The following is a 13,462-nucleotide window of genomic DNA, read 5'->3' as shown; positions in this document are numbered from 1 at the left end:
CTCCATCCCCACCCCCATTCACCTATTGTACTCTTTGCTACCTTCTCCCCAGCCATCCCCGCTTTCCTCCCCACCCCTCCCCAATTTATCTCTTCACCCTGGAGACTCCCTACCTCCATTCTTCATGAAGGGCTTTTGCACGAAACATCGATTTTTCCTGCTCCTCAGATGCTGCCTGATCTGCTGTGCTTTTCCAGCACCACACTGATCTAACCTCTGTAGAATGTGGTGAGGATGGGGGAGGAGAAGGTGGGCTTTCCTCAGCCTGCACAGAAAGTAGAGATGCTGCTGGGCTTCCTTGGCTATGGAGCTGATGCTGAGGGACCAGGTGAGATTCTCCGCCAGGTGTACACCAGTGGAGAGTGGTCGCTCCTTGCCGTCCTGAAGTCAACAACCATCTCTTGCACTTTGCCCATGTTCAGAGACAGGTTGTTGGCTTTGCGCCAGTCCGTTAGCTGCTGCACCTCCTCTCTGTATGCTGACTCATCGTTCCTGCTGATGAGCTGCATTACAGTCGTGTCATCAGCGAACTTGGTGATGTAATTCGAGCTGTGCATTGCTGCACAGTCGTGTGTCAGCGGTGTGAACAGCAGTGGACTGAGGACACAGCCCTGGGGTGAATCCCGTGTTCAGTGTAATGGTGCTGAGATGCTGTTCCCAATCCAGACTGACTGAGGTCTCCCAGTCAGGAATAAGCCCTTCTTCAGGGCTTATGCCTGAAACGTCGATTCTCCTGCTCCTTGGATGCTGCCTGACCTGCTGCGCTTTTCCAGCAACACATTTTTCAGCTCTGATCTCCAGCATCTGCAGTCCTCACTTTTTCCAAGTCAGAAAGTCCAGGATTCAGTTACAGAGGGAGGTAATTAGGCCCAGCAGACTCAGCTTTCCAATCAGGTGCTGAGGAATGATGGTGTTGAATATAGAACTGATGTCTATGAACAGTAATCTGACTTGGTGTCCTTCTCCTCCTGTTGGGTAAGGGCCAGATGGAGCGTGATGGAAATGGAATCATCCGTTGAGCAGTTGGGTCAATACGTGAACTGCAGGGTGTCCAGGGAGGGGGGCAGCAGGGTCTTAATTTGCCTCATCACGAGCGTGTAAGCCCAATGGGGTGGTAGTTGCTGAGAAACGACGCTGGAGACTTCTTCGGCACATGGACAATGGTAGCAGCCATGAGACATTTTGGAACTATGACACAGCTCAAAGAGATGTTGATGGTGTCTGTGAGAACATCTGCCAGCACGTCAGAGTATCCTCTGAGCACTCTGCCAGGGATGTTATCTGGTCCAGCAGCCTTATGTGGGTTGACCCTGCATAGGGCTTTCCTCGCATCGGCTGTGGTAAGACACAGCACCCGGTCATTGGGAGGGGGTGGACTTCCTCACTGCCATGTCATTTTGTGCCTCAAACCCGTGCATAGAAGTTGTTAGCTCATTCGGGAGGGAGGCATCACCAGCACAAGTAGGCGATGCTGTTCTGAGGTTGGTGATGGCCTGGATGCCCATCCACTTGCTCTGTGTATCGCTGCTGTTCTGAGAGTTGCTGTGTATTCTCTGTGCGTGTGCATGCTTTGCCTCTCTGATGGCCTGGGTCAGGCTGGCCCTCTCTGTTATTAGGAGAAAGTGAGGACTGCAGATGCTGGAGATCAGAGCTGAAAATGTGTTGCTGGAAAAGCGCAGCAGGTCAGGCAGCATCCAGGGAACAGGAGAATCGACATTTCGGGCATAAGCCCTTCTTCAGGAATGGCTTATGCCCGAAACGTCAATTCTCCTGTTCCTGGATGCTGCCTGACCTGCTGCGCTTTTCCAGCAACACATTTTCAGCTCTCTGTTATTAGGGCCACCTTGTCATCTGCTCTGAAGGTGGAATCACGGGGTCTCAGCAGCGCACACATACCTTTGTGGTCATCCACGGGTCCTGGTTGGAGCGAAAAGTGATGGCATTGGACACAGTGATGTCATCAATCCACTTGCCAATGTAGCAAATCACCAACACCATCACACTCTTCTAAGTCGAAGGAATCCCCATTGGTTGCCACCTCCCTGAACACGCGTCAGTCAGTGAACTCAAAACAGGCTTGAAGAGCAGGAATGGCTTCTGCAGGCCAGGTTTTCACCTGTTTCCGAACCGGTCTGACACGTCTGACGAGTGGGCTGTATGCTGTCTTAATCTTATATTGAGACATATAAGATTATGAAAGGATTGGACACTCTGGCAGCAGGAAACATGTTTCCGCTGATGGGTGAGTGCCGAGGACACAGCTTAAAAATACGGGGTAGACCATTTAGGACAGAGATGAGGAGAAACTTCTTCACCCAGAGAGTGGTGGCTGTGTGGAATGCTCTGCCCCAGAGGGCAGTGGAGGCCCAGTCTCTGGATTCATTTAAGGAAGAGTTGGATAGAGCTCTCAAGGATAGTGGAATCAAGGGTTATGGAGATAAGGCAGGAACAGGATACTGTTTAGGAATGATCAGCCATGATCATGTTGAATGGCGGTGCAGGCTTGAAGGGCAGAATGGCCTACTCCTGCACCTATTATCTATTATCTATTGTCTATTGTCTAACAGGGATGTGGTCTGAGGAGCCAAGGAGGGGCCGGGCCTCTGCCCTGTATGGGTTGGGGATGTTTATGTCAACCAGATCCAGCATGCTCCCCCCTCTCGTCGCAAAGTCCACATGCTGATGGAATTTAGGGAGCATAGTCTTGAGATTCACAGGGTTGAAATCTCCAGCAACAATAAACACACTGTCAGGATGTGCGTTCTGCAGTCCGCTCATAGCCCCATACAGTTGACACAGTGCCTCCTTAGCATTAGCACTGGGAGGAATATATGACCCAACTATAAGGACAGCGATGAATTCCTGAGGCAAATAAAGTGGTCTGCATCTAACAATCACAAACTCCACCAGTGATGAGCAGTAACTGGAGACTCGCACAAAGTCTCTGCACCATTTTGTGTTGTAAACACACAGGCCCCTAACCCGAGCCTTACTGCATGGAGCTGCATTTCTGTCGGCCAGAAACAAGGTGAGTCCCTCTAGCTGGATGGCGGGGTCTGGATCTCTGTCGTTGAGCCATGTTTCTGTGAAAACAAGGAAGCAGCAGCCCCTGAACTCACACTGAGACACCTGCCACAGTCGGATGCAGTCCAACTTGTTGTCCAGGGAGCAGACACCGGAGAGCAGAATGGACGGAAGAGCTGGCTGGCTAGGTTTGCTTTTAGCTGAGCATGAACTCCTGCACGCTTACCGCGCTTCCACCTCCTCACACACCACTTCCGATGGCTCAACACCTGGCTACTGGCATCAGGAGAGACCAAGAACTGGGGGCCTGGTCTCTGCAGCAAGCCGAGGTCATGTAGCTCCTGCCACACCTCGCCATCCAGGTACATGTTGCTGAACAAAGGAGACCTTGGAGTGCAGGTTCATAGCCCCTTGAAAGTAGAGTTGCCGGTAGATAGGATAGTGAAGAAGGCGATTGGTATGCTTCCCTTTATTGGTCAGAGCATTGAGTATAGGAGTTGGGAGGTCATGTTGTGGCTGTACAGGACATTGATTAAGCCACTATCAGAATACTGCCTTCAATTCTGGTTTCCCAATATAGGAACAATGTTGTTAAACTTGAGAGGATATGGAAAAGATTTACAAGGATGCTGTCAGGGTTGGAGGGTTTGAGCTACAGGGAGAGGTTGAATAGACTGGGGCTGTTTTCTCTGCAGCGTCGGAGACTTAGGGGTGACCTTACAGAGGTTTATAAAACCATGAGGGGCATGGATAGGGTAAATAGATGAGGTCTTTTTCCCAGGGTAGGGGAGTCCAAAACTAGAAGACACAGGCTTAAAGTGAGAGGGAAAAGACATAACAGGGCCAGAGGGTCAAGCATTTCAAGCAGAGGGTAGTGTGCGTATGGAACGAGCTGCCAGAGGAAGTGGTGGAGGCTGGTACAATTACAGCATTTAAAAGACATCTGAATGGGTATATGAATAGGAAGGGTTTAGAGAGATATGGGCCAAATGTGGGCAAATAGGACTAGATTAGTTGAGGATATCTGGTCAGTATGGACGAGTTGCAAGGGTCTGTTTCCATTCCCCACAACCTGATGAAATATAAAGAAATAGAGTTAACATTTCGAGTACAATATAACTCTTCTTCAAAGCAGGAACAATGTGCTGAGTTTAATGATCGACTACGATCATATTGAATGGTGGAGCAGGCTCAATGGACTGAATCCTTCACTCATGTGCTGACTTTCTCAGTCTATAGGAACAGTTTTTATTGGCCGACTCGCTTCTTGGTATTCCCGGACTGACCTTCAAAGTCTGTCAATGGAAGAATATAAAGCTTCATTTCGGAGCTTTGAAATTGACATGGAAACTTGAGCAAAGCTTACTTAAGCTGGTGAAATGAAATAACAAATGATTCAACCTCCTTTGAAAGCTACCATGTATCAGGGACAGAGGGAGAAGATGAGAAGAGGAATTCCTTAGCCAGCAACCTGTCCAAAATGCAACGGTCTGTGATCTCCTCTCCTGCTTTCAGCAGTCACCCCCATTCTCACTGGATCCCACACACAATACCCGAGGAGAGTAACATCGTCACCTTCACAACAGGACAAAAGAAAGCCATTCGAGTCTGCTCAGCCATTCTATGAGATCATCCTCAACTCCACTTTCACAGAATCCCTACAGTAGGCTATTCAGCCCTACAAGTCCACACCAACCCTCCAAAGAGTATCCCACCCAGATCCATTCCCCTGCTACTCTACATTTATCCCTAACTAATGCACCTAACCTACACATCCTTGAACACTATGGGCATTTTAGCATGGACAATCCACCTAACCTGCACATCTTTGGACACAGGGAGAACTTGCAAACTCCACGCAGACAGTCGTCCAAGGCTGGAATCCAACCCAGGTGCTAACCACTGAGCCATCATGCCACCCATAATTGCGTTTCCCTTACTGATTAAAGAGCTATCCACTTCAGCCTTGAAAATACTTGGTTAAAAATCACACAACACCAGGTTATAGTCCAACAGGTTAATTTGGAAGCACTTAGTGAGCCAATCTTTTTCTCTGGGGTAAAGAATTCCACAGGAGAAAGTGAGGTCTGCAGATGCTGGAGATCAGCGCTGAAAATGTGTTGCTGGAAAAGCGCAGCAGGTCAGGCAGCATCCAGGGAACAGGAGAATCGACGTTTCGGGCATAAGCCCTTCTTCAGGAATCAATTCCTGAAGAAGGGCTTATGCCCGAAACGTCGATTCTCCTGTTCCCTGGATGCAGCCTGACCTGCTGCGCTTTTCCAGCAACACATTTTCAGCTCTGTAAAGAATTTCACACCTTCACAATCCTTTGAGAGAAGAAATCCCTCCTCATCTTTGCCTTAAGTATGTGACTCCTTGTTCTAAGATTATGTGATCTGACCCACAGTGGGGAACTTCAAGACAGTGCCTGTTCCAAATGATAATTTGTCATTTGTGATTCTAGACAGTGCTCACTGCAGCCTATTTAATCGAGAACACCAAAGCTGTGTCTGCCTGATATCCATTCCTGTGTGCTTACTGACTCGAATAGAAATTAGGTGAAGGAACCTGCATTGATTTATTTTCCTCCTCTCTCTCGCTCAGTCATGTTGAGGTGAACTCAGCCAATACCAGCTCAAGAGACCAGTTGGGTCCCACAGTTCACTCAGCCCTAATCTTTCAGCATACCTGCCCTACACTCTTCCCGTTGCAGCTTTTAGGATTTGCTGTATTTCATGTATTTTATGATGGATGAGATCTCTGACAATGTAGCCATGTTTGTCAGCCTGGAAAACACACTTCAGTCCTACTGAGACCACCTGAGGTAAGAGGAGAGAGCTCTGCCAACTGAGCAGAACTGACTCAGTACAAAAATAATCCTCTTAGTGAGCAGTGATGTGTTTGCTGATAAACCTAAACACAGAGTATGAAAAGACAATGTCACCAACAAGCACAAAATGTGATTTATATTCCACTTGTGTGGCTGACTTTGTAATTGTAACCAATCTCACTTTATAAATGATATTTCACAGCTAGCTGCAACCTAGCAATATCTAATTTACACACAAGAGGCATTACTGCATCAGGCACATCATACAGACATGATCGGAGGATAAAACAACACCAGACGTGGCAGGGGGCTAGGGTGGGGGGGGGGAGTGGTGAGAGTGGGTAGCTAGGATGGGATGCTGGAGTGAACAGAATAGGGAAGGAAGGAGGTAGGTTCTGATAACGCAGCTGGGGTTAACAAGTCATTACTTGCGACCAGGATGATTTCCATTTACAATTCTCACTCCCAGCAGATGGAAATTGGTTTCACACGTAAATGTGCAGCTCACATGATACACAAGAGAAGTAGATGCATTTATTTTAATATGTAAGAGGATAGCATTAGGTAGGCTGGACCTTATGCAGTCAGACGAAAGAGAATAGCTCCATAATTGGATGCCAGTTATGTTGTTTTATTTATTTCCAGTCACACTTGTGATTGTATACAATTTCATGCCAAATAAGTCCTGCAGTTAAACCTAATTGAGTGTGGGAGAGTATTGCAGGAAGCAAGGTGCAGTTGAGCCGTGATCTCCCAGTGGATGAATGGGCTGGGACAGTACTTGTGACAAGAACAAAATTAATGCTGGAAACATTCAGCAGGGCAAGCAGCTACTGCAGAAAGAAACAGAGTTAACATTTCAGGTCGATGGCTTTTCATCAAGAGTGAAGATAAATAGAAATATAAGAGTTTCTGAGTCACTGAAAGAGGGGAGGGAGCTGGTAGAAAAACTAGAGAAAAGGTCCAGGGAAGGGTCAAAGTGGGGGAGATAACGTAACAAAAGATTTGATGACACTACTGTCAAAAAGAGTGATAAGGATTTCCTGGTATTTGTCACAGCTCCCAGACAGTGATGTGTACATTTATATTCATCACAAGAGCAATTTATTAGCCTTTACGCCTATGTATCAGTCTTATGTTTATTTATAAAGAAAACACTTTATGATGTGATCTACAAACAGACCATACATGGATAAATAGATCCTTTAACAAAAACTTTTGTCTAATCATGTTTTGTATTGACAATCTCTCAATATTTCACCATTGACTAATTACGGACTGTATCTAAGCACAGAATCTCTGTTCTGTGTTTGGATGGTGAGCTATGGAACTCAGCTCCTCCTGATTAAAAAGATGTCTCAGTTTGGAAAAGCCTGGGGTCATTCAACGTGAATTTTAGATTAAAGAGCCTTTGTGGGTAAATATGTAACCGCATCAAAGCTAGCCTTTGGCATGCTGCAGAATGGCTAGAGTTTCCTTGTGGGTAAAAACAAGGGCTGCAGATGCTTGAAACCCGAGTCTGGATCAGAGTGGTGCTGGAAAAGCATCCGAGGTGCAGGAAAATCGACGTTTCAGGCAAAAGTTTCCTGATGAAGGGCTTTTGCCCGAAACGTCGATTTTCTTGCTCCTCGGATGCTGCCTGACCTGCTGTGCTTTTCCAGCACCACTTTAATCCAGACTAGCGTTTCCTTATGGCTTTTCATCCTGCATTGCTGGTATCTAATGAGAATCAAAATGGGATTATATCATCAAGTGAACAGATTCCAGAAAACAAGAGAAAACAAAAGCAAATGCCCTCTAACGCAAAATGTAATAACTCCCTCTCGCACTCGTTCTCGATTTACATGTCTAGTTTCCATATGTCATTCGTGATCCGTAGCCTAATCTTGAATGAAGAATCCCAGTGAACTGTCACAGTAGGATTTACCTCACCAATTGTTCAAACCATTTGCCTTAATTTCTGATTACAAAGCAGCTCCAGTTACTCAACTGGGACACCTTTGTGGTTGCTGCTAAATAGCAAGGGGCTGACTCTGAGATGTAGGGCCTTATTTATAGGTCTAACATTGAACAGCAATGCAAGGCACATGCCCAAGAGCAGTAAAAGATAGCAGTTGTTGTCCCATTTATCCACTGGGAGAAAAAGGCTGTCCTGTATACCGTGAGTTCCCAAACTCTATCACGCTCAATTAGTTTTAACTGTGAAACTTACTTGGCATGAAATTGTATAGACACACACGAAGATCTCTGGCAAATCCATTCACATTTACTCTCTTTGAGCACACAGACTACTCAGAAATTGCTCTTCACCTCTAACATGGCAATAAAGAGAACATAATGCCATTCATCGGATGGAGTATTGAGTACAAGAGCTGGCAGGTCAGGTTACAGGTGTATAGGACTTTGGTCCGGCTGCATTTGGAACACTGCGTACAGTTCTGGTCACCATATTTCCAAAAGGGTGTGGATACTTTGGAGAGGGTGCAGAGGAAGTTCACTGGGATGTTGCCTGGTGTGGAGGGCACTAGAGAGGTTGAATAGATTAGGATTATTTTCATTAGAAAGACAGAGGTCGGGGGGGGGAACCTGATTGAGATGTACAAAATCATGAGAGGTAAAGACAGGGTGGATAGCACGAAGCTTTTTCTTAGAGTGGGGGACTCAATTACTAGGGGTCATGAGTTCAAGGTGAGAGGGGAGAAGTTTAAGGGAGATACACGTGGAATGTTCTTTATGCAGAGGGTGGTGGGTGCCTGGAATGCATTGCCAGTAGAGGTGGTAGGGGCGGGAATGATAACGTCATTTAAGATGTATATACACAGATACATGAATGGGCAGAGAGCATTATCCTTGGAAAATAGGCAACAGGTTTAGATAGAAGATTGGGTTCAGCACAGGCTTGGAGGGCTGAAGAGCCTGTTCCTGTAATGTTCTTTGTTCTCACATGCAAGAGCTACATCATTCACCATAATTGTATCATCAAGTGACAACACTGGATTGTAGACTCTACTGTCCCCAGTTGTATAGTTCAATTATTCAGTTATCTAGTTTTGATGATGTATATAACAAGTTAAGTTTGACTATATATCAGAGTGATAAAGATTTCTCAGAGCCTTTAAGAGTTAATCACATTGCTGCAGTCACATGACTGAGTAACAATGGTGGATTTCCTTCCCAAAAGGACATTAGTGAACCAGATGGACCTTTACGATAATTGACAACGCTGTCATTAGTCTAGCTTAGAATTCCACCTTCTATTGGATTCAGGTTTCACCATCTTCCATGGTCAGATTGGAACTCATTTCCCCAGAACATTAACCTGTGAATCAGTGAGTTATACTGCACAGTTACTTAGCAGGGCTGTTTGGACAGTATCTTCTAAATCTGTGACCTCCAAGAACAGGGGCATCAAATTCAGAGAAACTGCACCACATGCAAGTCCCTCACTTAGTCACATACCATCTTGACTTAGAAACTTGGAAAATAGGAGCAAGAATAGGCCATTTGGCCCTTCGAGCCTACTCTGCCATTCAATACAATCATGGCTGACCATGACTCCTAACTCCTGACTTAGAACTATACAGTTGTTCCTTCACAGCCACTGGGCCAAACGTCATGAATGTCTATCCAAGCTCTCCTGTGGGAAGTCCAGCACCCTAAGGATTTGAGCTATACTGAGAGGCTGAACAGGCTGGTGCTGTTTTCCCTGGAGCATCGGAGGCTGAGGGTGACCTTATAGAGGTTTACAAAATTATATGGGCCGGGTGCTGGCAGGTGGGACTAGATTGGGTTGGGATATCTGGTCGGCATGGACGGGTTGGACTGAAGGGTCTGTTTCCATGCTGTACATCTGTATGACTCTATGACTGCAGCATTTCAAGAAGGCATCTCACTATCTCCTTCTTCAGGGCAAGTAAGGATTGGCAATAGATGCTGTCCTACCTATACCACATGAATGAGTAAAAATAAGTTCTATAAAACTCTTCTTACTCACATGGATACTAATGTATCACCTCTGCATAACTAAAGAAGTTTAAATTTACAATAGTCTTAGCCTGTACCCTGCCTGGTCCAAACGTCTGTGCTCTCAATCCTTTCTGACTAATTTTTCATCGTTTTAATTCACATAAGGAATACTGTGAAGAGTAACTCACCTCCTGACTTCCCAAAGCTTGTCCACTATCTACAAGGCACAAGTCAGGAGTGTGGTGGAATACTCCTCACTTGCCTGGATGGGTGCAGCTCCAGCAACACTCAAGAAACTTAACACCATCCAGGACAAAGTAACTCACTTCATTGGCACCACGTCCACAAGCACCAACTCCCTCCACCAATGACACTAGTCAAAGCAATGCATATTCTCTGCAAGATACACCACAGAAATTCACCATAGCTCTTTAGACAGCACCTTCTAATCCCACAGTCACTTCTATCTAGAAGGATGATGCCAGCAGATACATGGGAACACCACCCCTTGCAAGTTCCTCTCCAAGCCACTCACCATCCTGACTTGGAAATATATCGCCGTTCCTTCACTGTCGTGGGGTCAAAATTCTGGAATTCTCTCCCTGAGGGCAATGCGGGTCAACCCACAGCACCTGGACTGCAGCAGTTGAAGAAGACAACTCACCATCGCTTTCTCAAAGGCAACTAGGGATGGTTAATAAATATTGGCCCAGCCAGTGACACCCATGCCCCACGAGTGAATTAAAAGCAATGTAAATACAGCTTCAGTCAGGCGTCATAGGTGTCTAGGCAGTTGTCTATGTCAATATAGTGATATACATTGACCCAGGGATGATTAGCCTCAGGCCATATCTCTCTGATGTTAGCAGTGTATGCTCAATAAATTAACAGAATGAGATCCAATATCTAGAATCCTTACAGTGGGGAAAGAAGCCATTTAGCCCATACTAGCCCTCCAAATAGTATAGCGCAGCAGGTCAGGCAGCATCCAGGGAACAGGAGAATCGACGTTTCGGGCATAAGCCCTTCTTCAGCAACACATTTTCAGCTCTGATCTCCAGCATCTGCAGACCTCACTTTCTCTTCCAAATAGTATACCACTCAGATAAAGCTCCCCCTCTCTACCCTATCCCCTTAACCTCACATTCATCACCGCTAACCCACCTAACCTGTACATCACTGGGCAAGTTAGTCTACTCAATCTTGTAGCCCATGGCTAACCCACCTAACCTGTACATCACTGGGCAATTTAGTTTACCCAATCCTGTAGCCCATGGCTAACCCACCTAACCTGTACATCACTGGGCAATTTAGTTTACCCAATCCCGTAGCTGATGGCTAACCCACCTGACTTGTACATCTTTGGACGGTGGGAGGAAACCAGAGTAATACTACGCAGACACGGGGAGAATGTGTCAACTTCACACAGACAGTCGCCAAGGCTGGGATTGAATCCAGGTCCCTGGTGCTGTGAAGCAGCAGAGCTAACCACTGAGCAACTTTGTAACCACATAAGCTAGCTATTTTTACTGTCTGTTAATACTCTGGGAGTAATCAGCTCATTTGGGACTCTCTTCAGTTCTGAGGTTCTCATGCGGGTTTAACTCAAAAGGCCTGAAGGTTTACAGACTAATATTGGCCTTTGGCCACAGGAGCCACCATGGAATTCTGGGATGTTGGGATATAGCGAGGGCAGGGTCAAGCCTGATGTTCCCATCAGGATTTTGTTTAAGTCATGTTGATTTTGTGTTTGATGAAGAAGGTCTTAGAAAAATAAAATGGCCTCCACATGTTGTCCAAACTTGAAACTGAAACTCTTTGCTAACACTTAGAGCCACACAGCATGGAAACAAACCCTTCGGTCCAACCAGTCCATGCCGACCAAAATCCCAACTAAACTAGTCCCGCCTGCCTGTTCTGGCCCTTATCCCTCCAAACATTTCTTATTCGTGTTCTTCAAATGGTGGAGGCTGGTACAATGACAATAATTAACTGCAGTTACCTTGCAGACTGGGAGGACTGGCCCTCCCAGATATCAAAAACTAGCAGTTACGTTCGTTGCTGTCTTAAATGAATGAGTGGGCCCAGGGGGACCCTCACTCACTTTGGTTGGACATCAAAGCATCTCAGGCAAGATGCCACCTTACTAGCCTGCTGTCCTCAGACAAAATGAGAGCAGTTAAGGAATATTGCCATAGCTCAAGAGTCATCAATACTGTCAAGGTGTGGAGAGCAATGCATCAGGGTGAGGGCAATATTGGTAAAACATCATTTTTGACACCCATATTTGGTATGCTGGGCTTTCAGCCAGGGATGATGGACTCTGAGTTTCAACTATGTATAGGCAGCTAGGGACGTGTCTTGCCTGGGTGATTTATTCGAAGGGGACATATTGATGTCCTTTGATCAGTTGGCTCAGAATTATGAATTGCCCAGTAAGTATTTCTTTCATTGCTTTCAATTTAGAAACTTCAAACAAAAACAGACCACACTTCTAATTGATCCTTATAGATCTGACATAGAGCAGAAGGTGTTGAGTGCTGTGGGTACATTATCTGTTAGCAATGCTTATAATCTATTGGGAGAGGGTCCCTCAGACGATATCGAACAGCTCTGTAAGGTATGGTATGGGAGAGGGGTTTGGACGTTGAGATCTCTTCTGAAATATGGGAAGATATCTGGGAAAATGCAATGAGGATCTCGATTTCTCACAGGCCCAACCCCTTGCAATTGAAGATTCCCCACAGGGTCCACCTGGTCCCAGACCACCTCGCTAAATTTAAAGCAGGAGCATCTCCAATGTGCCTTAAATGTGAAGTGAGCGTGGTGCATGCTTACTCATTGCCTTTGGTCCTGCCACAGAGTGCGGGCATACTGGAGCGCTGTGGGAGGCGAAATAGAGAAGGTCTTGTGGACGGAGGTGAAGATGGACCCGGTATCCCTTCTTCTTGGTTTTGTTCATTCACTTTCAGTAGATGTGCAGAAAAAAAACAGGCTTTTCAGTGTCCTCACTTTTTGTGCCAGAAAGTACATTCTATGAGGGTGGGTGTCGGAAAATCCCCAGAGGCTGGTGGAAGCTCGTCATCGAACACATCTCCTGTGACTTTCTCACGAGGATGGTGCGCCATAAAATGGAGAATTTCTATAGGACATGGTGGCCCTTTTTGGACTACCTGGGTACAGATTTGTCCACCATACTAATAAGAGCCTTTATATAGCCATGACAATTCGATGTAATGAATCTGATCTCCAGACAGGAGGAACTACGAACATATTAATATGTATAAACTTATGCGCTTGATGATCGAGGGCTATTGCTTTGTTTTGCTGAAGTCTGTTATGGTTATTATTATTATTATTATTATTGTTAAGACTTTTCCCTTTTAGCTTAGTTACCAGTTGATATTTATTTTTGTAATTAGCAGGTTTATTTTTAATATTAGAGGAGAAAGTGAGGTCTGCAGATGCTGGAGATCAGAGCTGAAAATGTGTTGCTGGAAAAGCGCAGCAGGTCAGGCAGCATCCAGGGAACAGGAGAATCGACGTTTCGGGCATAAGCCCTTCTTCAGGAATGAGGAAAGTTTGTCCAGCAGGCTAAGATAAAAGGTAGGAAGGAGGGACTTGGGGGAGGGGCGTTGGAAA

The sequence above is a fragment of the Chiloscyllium plagiosum genome, chromosome 13 (genome assembly GCF_004010195.1).
Source record: "Chiloscyllium plagiosum isolate BGI_BamShark_2017 chromosome 13, ASM401019v2, whole genome shotgun sequence".
NCBI lineage: Eukaryota > Metazoa > Chordata > Chondrichthyes > Orectolobiformes > Hemiscylliidae > Chiloscyllium > Chiloscyllium plagiosum.
The sequence above is the reverse complement of the archived record's forward strand: the minus strand, read 5'-3'. Positions refer to the sequence as shown.